The 14207-nt window shown below is 48.2% G+C and overlaps 1 protein-coding gene across 1 annotated transcript in view; it reads left to right on the plus strand.

The window, feature by feature from the left end:
- LOC309393733 (vomeronasal type-2 receptor 26-like) overlaps positions 1-14207 on the plus strand; it is a gene marked incomplete at both ends in the record, with an annotated part of 65723 nt that overhangs the window by 21243 nt on the left and 30273 nt on the right. The window lies entirely within an intron of this gene.

Genomic DNA, 14207 nt, shown 5'->3' on the forward strand with positions numbered 1-14207 from the left:
TCTTCAGCAACTTGGCTGGCCTGCAAAAGCTCCATTCCAAAGGAAGCTGGTGGGAGTTGGAGGCTTCGTCTGGGAAGACACACCATCCCCTTCCCCAAACACCACCCCACTCGCGGCCAATGATCCTGGGTGGCATCTGGTGGGGAAAGGCTCCATTTGCAAGAGAAGAAGGGAGGGAGGTTGGCAAAGGCCAGCTCCAAATCCTGGCTTGTCTTGAGATGGACAAGGGTTGGTTCAAGGTTGGCCTGATAGCTGGTCTAGATCCTGGTTTGATAGCTGATCTTGGTTTGATAGCTTGTCCAGATCCTGGTTTGTTTCATGATCTGGCTTGGCCTGTATGCCCGTGTCTTTGAAAGTTTTAAGAATAGCAAAAGAAAGTGTTTACTAGACTTATAAGCCACTCCGTGTGGACAATGAGATGCACAGCATATCAATTTAACAAAGAAATAAGTAAAATACAAACAAAAGTCAAGGTAAGGGAATCTTTTGGGGGGGAGGGAAAAGAAAAGAAGAGAAAAGGGAGGGGGAGGTTCATTACAGAAATAAATGTCCTCTCCACCCCCCCCCAGACACCATTGCAGTAATGCCGAGTGATCTTTGTTGGCATCTTTGGCAACTCCAAATTCCAACTAAGAAATGCTCTGTCTTACACATTGGCAACAAAAATCAGAACACCAACTACTAGCTGGGCGGATACAACCTCCTAGATGACCCTCCTTCTGTCAAGGACCTAGCAGTCCTCATCTCCAATGATCTAAGCCCCAGAGCTCTCTGTAACAGCATTGCCCAAAAGGCATTAAGAGTCGTTAACCTAATTTTGCGAAGCTTTTTCTCTGGCAACACTGTACTGCTAACTAAGGCACACAAAATCTTTGCCAGACCATTCCTCAAATACAGGCTCTTCTGCCTGGAATCCATGCTGCATATCAGACATTAATACAATCGAGCGATCCCAGAGGAATTTCACGAGAAGAATCCTCCACTCCTCTACTCACAACAGAATCCCTTATGCCACCAGGCTTGAAATTTTGGGCTTGGACAATCTGGAACTGTACCGTCTGTGGTCCAATCTAAGCATAGTACAGAAAATTGTCTGCTACAATGTCTTGCCTGTCAACAACAACTTCATCTTCAACCGCAATAATACACGGGCAAACAATCAATACAAACTGAAGGTAAACCGCTTCAAATGAGATTGCGGAAAATACGACTTCAGCCACAAAGTGGTCAACGCCTGGAATGCTCTACCTAATTCCGATGTTACATCCTCAAACCCTCAAACAGCTTCAACTTCAAACTATTTACCGTGGACCTCTTTCCTCTGCCTCCCAATGATGTCTGGGATTGGGAGAAAAACGTCTCAATACACACACACAGACGCACGTGCGTGCACCTACACACACACACACACACACACACACACACACACACCATTCCAAGCTTGGAGACTTATCCACATCGGAGTTTACAAACTGCCAATCAGGCCTGGGCTTGGGAAGAAAGCCCTCTCTTTCCTCTTTGCGTACAAATCCCCAAACTTGGAATGCGGAGTGTGTGTGTATGTTTGTGTGTGTGTGTGTGCGCGTGTATGTGCATGTCTTTGTCTGCCAGCAGTTTAGGAAGGTGAGGAGCTTATGGGGCACCAAATTGTCCCCATGTTGACTTAGCTGGTGCAACTTATTCCATCCCGACCCAGCTCCCTCAAGACAGCGGAAGCTAGTGGGCAGCATCTCCCCTTGCCCCCTCCTCTCCTGCTGGGTCGCCCATCTTATTGCTGGGGATGCTTTGCTTACAAAGCCTGGTCTCCTTGCATGGAGAGGGAGGGGGCCTCCCTCTGACACCCCTCCCCCCACTTTGCTTTCTGCTGCCACAGGTCCCTTGAGATCTCGGCTTCCTGCAAACTTTCTCCTCTGCACTTCCACATGCAGCAGCCTCGTCCTCTGCCTCCCAAATGCCAAGGATGCCTGGGATGGGGAGAAGAACGTCTCCATTCACACACACACACACACACACACACACACACACACACAGACACACACACACACACACACACACACACCATTCCAAACTTGATACTTTTATCCACTCAGCTCTCAAAGGGCTCCTCCTTTCAGGATTTTTTTCCTCTTATTCGGCCAGAATCTCCTCTCTTGTCACCGAGTTCATGTTACCAGGACTGACTCTCTGGAATAACCCTGAAAAGATTCCAAGCTTTTGTCTGAGCATCTTTCAGTTAGGCTGTATCCTCCCTTCTCCCACTGGGAGATTTTGTATGTTGGAGAAGTTGCTCCCAGACTCCTTTTTTTCCACTTCCGTAGAGCAAGATGGCTCTTCTCCTCCTTGTCTTTCTTTGAGGCCAAGAGCAGCTCCTTTGAGGTCTTCCTCGGCTTCCTTGCCTGGCCCAGGTTTTCTGCAAGGTCTTCTCCAAGTGTGGGGCCTCCAAGGGGACCTGGGACTTGAGTTGGAGTCTCTCCAAACCAGGATGCTGACTTCCTGGGAGTCTGATGGATGAATTTGCCTTCTTTCCTGCTGACTCACAGTCAGTTTGCAATTATCTAGTATTTTGATATTGTTTTCATAAAGACACTTATTAATTTTGGTATCCCTCATCTGTCTTCCACTGCTTTATTACATGAGATCCTATAGTTTACCAGGTCATAAAAATCAGATATTTTTCCACTGCTTTTTACTCATACACTCCTTTCTATTAGGGAATCAGAAATAATTCCTTAGAAGATACTCTTTAAAAGACATCAAATTAGCTTCATCTGAGAATTGTTATAAACATTGCATCAAACCTTGAATTACAGAGATTTATCAATTCTTCTGTATTGACAGCATAGAAAAATTGATCACCCAAGAGAAGTGATTATTCATAATTACCATATTTTTCAGAGTATAAGAAACATCATTCCTCCCCCCTACACGCCTGCCCCCATCCCCCATGAGCCCTCACAGACTTCAGCAGGGCTGGGGGAAATAATTAGTCCAAATTATCATCTGCTCCCTCTGGCTGGGACTTTCTCCCCCCTTCCCTGACTCTGACCTCCACTCCCAGCCTGGAGAGATCATCCTGCAATGCAACGAAGGGGCTGTTGTCATGTTCTACGTCTCCCTTAGCTACATGGGCTTCCTGGCTGCCATCTGCTTCACGGTGGCTTTCCTGGCCAGGAATCTGCCTGGGGCCTTCAACGAAGCCAAGCTGATCACCTTCAGCATGCTGGTCTTCTGCAGTGTCTGGGTGACTTTTGTGCCCACCTACCTGAGCACCAAAGGGAAATACATGGTGGCTGTTCAGGTCTTCTCCATTCTGGCCTCCAGTGCTGGTCTGCTGGGCTGCATCTTCATCCCCAAGTGCTACATTATCCTTCTGAGGCCAGACCTGAACACAAAGGAGCATCTGACAGCCAGAACAAATGTAAAAACATAACACCATTATAACATTGGAAGAATTATTAATTATGCTTTTATTTGAAATGAGATATTAATTATTTCCATTTAGATAGTATGCAGGAGTCAACGAAAATCATTCCTATATTTTTCAAAATGGGAAATTGTTGAATGACTTGCATTCTTGTAGCTCCCTTCCCTTTCAGTTCAATAAATCTCTGTAAAAGTCATTTAGAGGAATTTGATGTTCAGCAACAGCCACTGAATTCGACACTTTATAAAATAAATAACGCGGGCACTTGTCCCTACTGACAGCAACTAAAAGTGTGTGTGTGTGAGAGAGAGACTGAGCAGGACAAGAGCTCAGGAGGAAGCTGCAGGAAACAAGCACCAGCCTGGTTGCCTGATCCTCTCCCTGAGAATGCCGGAATGATGTGAAATTCCATGTTTGACTGGCTCTCAGCTGGGGAGGGAAATCTTCATCCCTCTTATGTAATTCTTTCTTGATTTCCTGATAAAACCTCCTTTGAAGAAAGTGTTCAGCAGAAGAGCTATTTGGGATTTCAGTTTGGAATTGTTTTTATTTTGGTCTGTACTTCACATCCAAAAAAAGTAAATAAAAAATTAAGTGTGTAAACAAACGTCACATTAACCAGAGAAATAAAACAGTAGTTTTCAGACCCTTTAATTTTTCCACAATTTCTACCTACAGCATTTTCTCTGCTCCTCTTCCAAGCTTGTCTTGTCTGTGAACGGCTGGAGAAGATGCCCAGAGAAAGGGGACCTTGAGATTCTCCCAAGAAGGAGGTTGGAGGGATCCTGTCTAAAGGCAGCCACATCATTGACCAGGTCACAAACCTTCAATGCTGCATAATATTCATCCAGGTTCAAGAAGGGGGAGAATAAGAGAGGAGGGACTTTGAGGTTTCTAGGAAGAGGCACCCATGGAAGCTGCTCTGCTCTCCAACCACAGAGATTGCTGATGAATTGGGAATCAATCCTTAGGTCTGAGAATGGCTCCTAATTGGGAATGGAATCCCTTTGCAAATTCCATTTTAAGGGGATAAGAAAAGATCTGATGGATCAGACCAAGGTCAATCTAAGATTCACAGTGACCACACAGAGGCTTCTGGTTCTCCCACAAGCAGAAGAAGGCAGAGACTGATGGCTTTGCCCAACATGGAACAGGTGTTTCCCCACAATTTCACTTTCCTCAATCACACCATATAATATTGGACACTCAGCCATCTCACACTCTAGGAATCTCTAATTCTGGTATCACACATTAATCTAAACATTTCCTAGTTCCGCAACCCCATCCAGTAAGAATTTAGGTGGGACTGGAACTCACGAATCTCCTGATGATTGGCCCAAAGTCCCCCTGGAAGTTTTCATTCCTATGGGAGGATTAGAATTGGCTGAAACTCACCCAGCTGGCTTTCATGCCTAAGGCAGAACTAGAACTCACAATCTCCCGATGATTGTCTCAAAGTCGCCCCATTGGCTTTTATTTTAAAGCTGGTTTTAAAACTTTAGTGAGTGGAGCAAAGTTCCTTGGGTGTCTTTGATTTCCCCGCACCCTTCCGAGGCACTCCTTGCCCCACTTCCCCCCAGCACAAAAGGCTCCTTCTGCTGCTCCACCTCCCTTCTCCCCTTCCCTCTTGCGCAAATAGATAGATGTCACTCAAGCACCTGTCCTGCCACCTCCCTTCCGCCCAGGTCTGGCAGTGTCACACACACACACCACAGGCAGTCTGTAGGACTTTACAGTACTAATATTTAAGGGGCTGCCACAAAGAAGAGGGAGTCAACCTATTTTCCAAAGCAACCTGAAAGCAAGACAAGAAACAATGGATGGAAAGAAGCAATGAGAGGAACAACTTAGATCTAAGGAGAAATTTCCTAATGGTGAGGAATGGAAAGTCTCACCTTCAGAAATTGTGGGTGATCCATCACTGGAGGCTTTTAAGAAGAAACAGCCAATTGTCTGGAATACTGCAGGAGGTTGGACTAGAAGACCTCCAAGGTCCCTTCCAACCCTTTTACTCTGTTATAAGTTCTGTTATAGGTACACATGTTTACCATGCTAAATACTTATTGGAACACACTGATTTACACTGATAATGTGATATTATCACACTTAGACGTTGGGTTGTATGCCCTGTGAAGAAGACTTGGATTCTTTTGTCATAATAATTATCTGATAATTAATAAATCATGTTCAAAAGTTATGGTCTTTGGAAAACAACATCATAACCGTCCATAGACGCCTATTTGATGGTAATCCAGTAGAGCAAGTAACACCTTCCCTCTTTTTGACTCGTGCAGAGTACAGGTCCTCAGTGGAAGGCAGGTTGGCAGTAATTGCTTTTTATGCAGCTCTGATTATCCTCTGAAGTCTGTGTCACAACCACGTCACGGGGGGGATTCTGGTTCTTCACACAGTCAGCCAGATGTTTGAACTGGATGTCAGCTGTTCCAAGGAAAGCCGCCTTTGGCAATTAACTAATGGTGAGCTTGTCAATGCCATGGGTGTCCACATGGGGCTCCAGTTGTTTTGTGATTTCACCACAGCTGCCGGTTAGTCCTGGGCCAAAACAAGCATCAATTTAATATTTTGATCATAATGAAGTAATAAATAAGCAAGAAACAAAAAAATAATTAAACTTAGCAATCAAATTAATATTAAATATTTCCAGGCTCCCAGTTTTCTTTCTCTTTAGCTTCCAAGGCCAACATCCCACCCAAAAACCCAAAGCAGGAAATGCAAATCAACCAAGGACCCCAGGTGACTTCAAGGGACGCCAAATCCTCTCCCTTCAACTAGGACCTTCTTTTCTTCCTTCCTTCTCTTGCACAAGTCCTTGGTCCACTCAGTTTTTGTGGCCTCCAAGTTGTCCACTGATTGCATCCACCTGGGTTTTTCTGCCTCTTGAATGGAATCCACCTAAGAAAGAAATAACAACAGCAATAATACCATTATATTGGAAAAATAAAGAAAAAGCTGGCAACCAAATTAGTTCAAACACTTACCAACCATCACATTGTAGAGCAGGGAAGGAGTCCCACATCCTTCTTCTCTCATCCATGATGGGGATGTTTGGATTGAAGGATTTAGCAGGGATGGGGGCCACCTCAACACCTTCTGACTGGCTGTTCTCAGTTGGCTGCTCCGGTAACACTCGCAAAGACCTTTTTCTGGGGATGGAAGAAGAAAGAGAGAATAAAATATAATTCAGTGATATGTTATTTTCTTAACTTTAATAATAAGGTTTATTCTTGAGGGTGGGGGTGGGGGGTCCTCCATCCCTGGAGGTTTTCAAGAAAAGATTGGAAAACCATTAGTTCAGGACGATATAAGGACTCCTTGGGCAGGGGGTTGGACTAGAAGACCTCCAAGATCCCTTCCACCCTTATGGGATTCTATGCTTGCTTCTGATAAAGTAAGTGGATGTTAGTTCCACCAAAATTAGCTCCAAATTTTCCAGGGGGTTTTCCATGGCCTTGGCTCCCCAGTTGGGGTGATGCCACTCCTTTGATGAGGAGCAGAGAAACACAGAAGCCAACCGACACAGAGACCCCAAAGATGGCCAAAGTTGTAATACATCTTTTATTCCATTTCTTATTCATATCTGGCCTCAGGGCTCTAATAAATAAATCTGAAAGTCAGGATTGTAATCTAAATATTTCTCAGCTGTTACGTTCTTCTTTCAGATCCTTGTTTTCTTTCTAGAGTTCTGCCATTTTTAGAACCAAGAAAAGGAGACAATTATTCTCTCTTCAAAGGTTTTCTATCTGCAAAGCTGCATTTGACATATTTTCTCTCTAAAACATCAAGGCATAAAATTAATTTTTTTATGAATAAAATGAATAAAATTAGAATAAAATTAGCCCCTTGGGTTTTTACTTGAGTTATCAAACTTGTTTACAATGAACAGTAATTTTGTTTTTTATACATAGCCTTACATTTTAATTCATTTAGTGTTGCTATGTTGGGAACAAGGTGAAAAGAGTCACTTCCAATTTCTGGCCACTTTGTTCCAGGCAGCTGAATTCAACCCAGAACATTGTAGAACATTTGTTCCGATTGAGGGAGCTGGAGAGAATTGAATTGAAACTTCTGGAAGAAAAGCCGAGGTTGCTATCTAAAAGTTCTCAGTCTCTCTTCCAAATCTTTGCAGAGCTCCGCCTTTTCTGCAATTAGTTGGAGATTTTTCTGCCTGACCTCCTTGTTCTTCATCTGGAGCTTTTCTTTTCCCAGCAGCAGCCTTGAAATTTCTGTTGCGTTGTTCCTGTCAATTGCGAAGAACAGAGAGAAATTAGCCTCCATCGTATTCTTTCACTTGAAACTCTTTCCTAAATTAAAAAAAATATATATTAAAAATAACTTCGTGTGTGTGTGTGTGTGTGTGTATAAAAATCCAATTGTGCTATTTTTGTTAATAAATCAGTGGTTTCACCTTACAGGAAACAATGTGCAACCATTTATCCGATAGATTAGAAATGCTCAGCATTTCATAACAGAGGGGGAAATTTTCATGGACTTAAGTTGTAGCTGAAATCAATACAACTATATTATTCTAGTTTTGCATTACATTCCAATTTCATTTTAAATTGTATTTTATTCCAGTTTCATTTTAAATTGTATTTTATTCCAGTTTCATTTTAAATTGTATTTTATTCCAGTTTCATTTTAAATTATTCTTATTGGATCTTAGTCATAATTTGTGCTTGGAACTCAGCACCTTGATATGCACCATGGGTTAATCAATAAAATCAACTTACAAACTAACATTCCAAAATATTATTCCATTCTGTAACATTCCTTTCCCAAACTTTCAATACCTTTCCATTTAATAACATTCCATGATCAAATGGATTCATTCTGTTCCATTCTATTCCACTCCTTTCTATCACATTCCACTCTATTTCATATCATTCCATTCCAAACAATTCCATTCCATTCCAAAACATTCAATTCCATTAAATCCTATTTAGTTCCATTCCATTCCACAACATTCTATTCCATAACATTCCATTCATACCATTCCATAACATTGTATTCCAAAACATTGCACTCCATTCCATATCATTCCATTAGATTCTGTTGTGGCCCAGCCGGTGCCGGTGCCGCTGCCACCAGACTCCGAGAATGATAGTCCCTACGAGTCAGCTCCAGAGGAGATGGGCGATCCTGGACAGGATTCGGAGGCTGAGCAGAGATCCGAGAGTCTGGTCGGCCACCAGGCGGCGCCAGAGGCATGGAGCAGCGGTGAGAGCCAGAGGAGGCGGACTCCCGATGCCATGCCTTGGAGCAGTGGGGAAGAGTCACGTGACAGTGACTCAGGACTCAGCAGGGAGTTTCTAGACGCCCGTTACCGGCGCGCCCACAGACGCAAGGAGCGTGGGCGTAATTATAGGCGGTAAAGAGCTCTCAGGTGCTGTTTGGGCGGCGCCCTTTTTAGGTTATAAAAGGGTTGACTCTGGAGATGCCCTTCGCAGCAGTCAACAAAGGACTTATGCCAGAAGCTCTAGTCTGGGATCCTGGCAAGCTGGATAGCTGCTTTTGTGTTCTGTTCCTGTGAGTTTTGTCTTGGTGGCTTGCTGCCACGGAACCTCTTGTCTGTTCGTGTAATAAACCTTGTTCCCTTGTACTGTTCCGGAGTGTGTGTGCTGTGTGCGCAACGGAGGAAGGGGGGTCAGAACAGATTGACTGCTGCCCCAAACGTATCTCCATTCAGCTGTAATGGAGCAACTTCAGGCGGAGAATGCTCTCTTTGCACAGCAACTTGCCTTGCTAACAGCGCAAGTTGCGCAGCTGTCTGCTCCTGTCAACCCCCCACCCCCCCAGCAGCAATGGAGGAAATGCCCAGTGGCCATGCCGGATAAGTTTGATGGCAGTCCGAAACTTTTCTCGGCGTTCCTGGGCCAATGCCGGTTGTTCATCGCCTTGAGAGCGGAGGACTTTCCCACCGACCAGACGAAGGTGGGATTTGTTATAAGCTTGCTCTCAGGCACAGCAGCGCGGTGGGCTACGCCTTTGCTGTCTCAGCCGAGCCCCCTGCTGGACGACTTTCAGGGTTTTTGCACACATCTTCGGCTGATGTTTGAGGATCCCATCAAGGGAGAAACAGCCACCAGACTCCTGAAAGAGTTGCACCAAGGGCGTGGTTCTTAACTGGACTACGTTACCGAGTTCCGGCTGCTCAGTCAGGACTCTGAGTGGAATGAGCTAGCCCTTATGGATGCTTTTCAGGATGGCCTGTCAGAGGACCTGCAGGATGAGCTGGTGAGAGTGGGCAGGCCTCCAACGTTTGACGCGTTAGTTCATCTATGCCTCCGGATTGACGGCCGGCTGCAGAGGCAGAGGCCTCGCCGAGCGTCCCGGGAGGTTCTGAGAGTGCCAGTTCCACGAGAGACTCCTGTCCTACGGGAGGAGCCCATGGAGTTGGGTGCAGCCAGACCCCGCTTGTCACGCACGGAGATGGAGAGACGGCGTGCAAGGGGGTTGTGTTTTTACTGTGGGGAACCGGGACATCTGGCTTCGGGTCTGCATTTCCCCGTGGTGTTGGGCTTGGCTTGGCTGCGGGCGCACGATCCCCAGATCCACTGGTCGCAGAACAGGATCTCGTTCCCGTCCTTGCAATGCGTGGACCACACCCGTCATGTTTGCGCGGCTCAGGTGCCCAGTTCGGCCGAGGTGACAGTGCCGCCGGATTTAGCGGAGTTCGCGGACGTGTTTAGCGAGCAGGAGGCGGACCAACTGCCACCGCACCGGCCTTACGACTGTCCCATTGACCTGGTACCTGATGCGAAACTCCAGACGGGCCGCCTATACTCCATGTCTGAACCAGAGTTGGCCGCATTGCGGGACTTCATTGACAAGAACCTTGCCCGGGGTTTTATCCGGCCTTCGTCTTCGCCCTTGTCTGCCCCCGTTTTGTTCGTCAAAAAGAAGACCGGGGATCTAAGACTTTGTTGCGATTACCGGCGCTTGAACGCCATCACGATCCGTAATCGCTACCCGTTGCCTCTGATTCCCGAGTTGTTGGAGCGGCTCCTGGAGGCCGCGGTGTTTACAAAACTGGACTTATGTGGAGCTTACAATCTGGTCCGAGTCAGGGCGGGGGACGAATGGAAGACAGCCTTTGGCACCCGATACGGACATTTCGAGTATACGGTCATGCCGTTCGGGTTGACCAATGCCCCAGCTGTCTTCCAACATTTTATGAAGGATATCTTTCGGGACCTTTTGGATCAGTTTGTCGTCATCTACCTGGACGACATCTTGATCTACTCTACGTCTCGGAAGGATCATCAACAGCACTTGCGTCAGGTCTTGCAGCGCCTTCGAAAGCATCGCTTATTTGCCAAGCTGGAGAAGTGTCAGTTCTGGCAGACCACCATCGAGTTCCTGAGGCACCGTATATCCCCTGAAGGAATAGCGATGGAGCCAGGCAAGGTGGAGGCGTTACGAAGTTGGCAATCTCCTCGACGGATGAAAGACGTTCAGAGACTCCTCGGGTTTGCTAACTACTACCGGTCCTTCATCCCCGGCTTTGCTTTCTTGACCACGCCCCTCACTCGGCTCCTGCAAAAGAAAGTGCCGTTTCACTGGGGGTCCATGGAACAACAAGCGTTCGTGGCCTTGAAGCGCGCTTTTACAAAGGAGCCGATCTTGAAACACCCTGATCCCCATCGCCCCTTTGTAGTCAAGGCGGATGCGTCCGACATCGCGGTGGGGGCGGTGTTATTGCAGGCTCACGCCCCTGATGGCACCCTTTTCCCTTGCGCCTATTACTCTCGGAAACTCAATCCTTCCGAGCGCAATTATACCATCTGGGAGAAGGAGTTGCTGGCTATCAAGGCGGCGTTCGAAGCCTGGCGACATCACCTGGAGGGGGCCAGGCATCAGGTCGAAGTCCGGACAGACCATCGGAATTTGGAGTTTTTGACAATAGCGCGGAAGCTCAATCAACGCCAGATCCAGTGGTCTCTGTTTTTTGCCCGGTTCCACTTCAAGGTCACGTATATCCCCAGTGCCTTGAACCAGAGGGCGGATGCCCTGTCTAGAAAGCCGGAGTACTCAGACCCTTCTGATTCACTGCCCCCCCGGACGGTCCTACCCGTCGAGTCCTTCGCTGCAATCCAGGAACCCGTGGATTTACGGTCGTTGATACGGAATGCGCAGCGAAACGACGAGTGGGTGGAACAACGGCGGGCAGAGGTAGGGTCGACATCCCCGTGGACCTTTGACGAGGACCTTTTGAGGTATCGGGATCGGCTCTACGTGCCTGCAGGACCGCTCCGTGGATTGGTTCTCTCCCAGTGTCATGACACTCTGGCAGCAGGACACTTTGGCCTGTTCAAAACTTTGTACCTGGTTTCCCGTACATTTTGGTGGCCTCGCCTGCGACACGACGTGCAGACGTACGTCACGTCGTGTGTGCAGTGTCGACAGGCCAAATCAGCGACGGGAGCTCCTCCAGGCTTCCTACAGCCATTGCCGACCCCGGACAGACCCTGGGGAGCTGTGTCTATGGACTTCTTGACGGAACTGCCTCCGTCGTCCGGTTTCACTACGGTCCTGGTGGTGGTGGACATGCTCACCAAGATGGCGCATTTCATCCCCTGCCGGAGATTGCCGACAGCCTGCGCCACCGCCCGCATGTTCATCCAGCACGTGTTCCGGCTGCACGGCCTACCTGACCGGGTCGTCTCCGATCGTGGTACACAATTCACGGCCCAGTTCTGGAAAGGGCTGATGGCCGCTCTTGACGTTCAAGTTTGTTTGTCCTCGGTGCACCATCCCAAAACCGATGGGGGGGGACGGAGAAGGTGATTGGGATTCTGGAACATTATCTGCGCTGCTTCGTGAACCAGCGGCAGAACAATTGGGCGGAGTACCTCGCCGTGGCGGAGTTTGCGTTCAACAACTCGCAGCACTCCTCCACATGGACGACGCCTTTCATGGCGAACGTCGGGTACCACCCTCGTTTTTTCCCTCTCACCCCCGTGGACTCTCCGGTCCCTGCAGCGCAGGATTTCCTCTCTGAGCTTCAGGCGGTTCACCAGATGGTGCGCCGCTATTTGAATCAGGCGAAGGAGGATTACAAGTGGGTGGCGGACAGGTCTCACCGTGCGGTGCCGGAATTGGCCGTGGGTGATCGCGTGTGGTTGTCCAAGTGGCATCTTCCATCCCACCGGCCTATGAGAAAGTTGGACCACCGGTATCTGGGGCCGTTTCCTGTGGAGGCCGTTATCAATCTGGTGGCCTATCGCCTGACCCTCCCGCGCTCGATGCGAGTACACCCGGTGTTCTATCGCTCGCTCCTGATCTCTGAGCGGTCGGATTGTCCTCTCCGACGTCCCTCTTCGCCCCTACCATCGTCACCTGAGGTGCACACACAGCCATCGCACAGAGTGACCCGGATCCGTGACTCGAGATGGCTCAAGGGTCGGTTCCAGGATTTGGTCGACTGGGCGGACGAGGACTCAGACGGGGGGACCTGGACCGATGCGACGGCTGTGCATGCTCCAGCTTTGGTGCGGGCCTATCATGGACAATTTCCCTCCCGACCGCATCCCAAGCATCAGGCCCGGGGGAAGGGCCCTGCGGTGAGGCATAGTGTTGTGGCCCAGCCGGTGCCGCTGCCGCTGCCACCAGACTCCGAGAGTGATAGTCCCTACGAGACAGCTCCAGAGGAGATGGGCGATCCTGGACAGGATTCGGAGGCTGAGCAGGGATCCGAGAGTCTGGTCGGCCACCAGGCGGCGCCAGAGGCATGGAGCAGCGGTGAGAGCCAGAGGAGGCGGACTCCCGATGCCATGCCTTGGAGCAGCGGGGAAGAGTCACGTGACAGTGACTCAGGACTCAGCAGGGAGTTTCTAGACGCCCGTTACCGGCGCGCCCACAGACGCAAGGAGCGTGGGCGTAATTATAGGTGGTAAAGAGCTCTCAGGTGCTGTTTGGGCGGCGCCCTTTTTAGGTTATAAAAGGGTTGACTCTGGAGATGCCCTTCGCAGCAGTCAACAAAGGACTTATGCCAGAAGCTCTAGTCTGGGATCCTGGCAAGCTGGATAGCTGCTTTTGTGTTCTGTTCCTGTGAGTTTTATCTTGGTGGCTTGCTGCCATGGAACCTCTTGTCTGTTCGTGTAATAAACCTTGTTCCCTTGTACTGTTCCGGAGTGTGTGTGCTGTGTGGGCAATGGAGGAAGGGGGGTCAGAACAAGATTCCATATTCGATTCCATTCTATAATATTCGATTCCATTCCAAAACATTAAATTCTCTCCAGTTCCATTCCATTCCACAGCATTCTATTCCATAACATTCCATTCCATAACATTTTGTTAGATTCCATCCCATACCTTTCGGTCACATTACATTTTATTCCATTCCATTCCATTCCATACCATTCTACTCCATTCCAGTCCATAACATTCCATTTCATAATGTGCCATTCCATAAACTTCCACTCCATTCCATACCACATTATTCCATTCCATAACTTTGCATTTGATAATATTACATCCAGTCCCATTCCATTCGATTCAACAACACTCTATTCCTGTGATGGCAAACCTATGGCACACGTGTCCAAAGTGGCACATAGAGCCAAGTTGCATGTATGCTCCACGGCACCCGTTCCTTTTCCAGGTTTCTGGCACGCCTGCGCACGTGGTGATCAGCTGTCTTCACACGCACAGAAGTTCTGGAAACCAGAAGAGCTGGTCTTCCAGTTTCCGGTGTGCACGTGCACACCGGCCAGCTGATAGTCACGCACGCCAGATAGTCATGTGTGCCAGAAATTAGAAG

The sequence above is a fragment of the Natrix helvetica genome (assembly GCF_964273705.1).
Source record: "Natrix helvetica genome assembly, chromosome: 5".
NCBI classification, from domain to species: Eukaryota; Metazoa; Chordata; class Lepidosauria; order Squamata; family Natricidae; genus Natrix; species Natrix helvetica.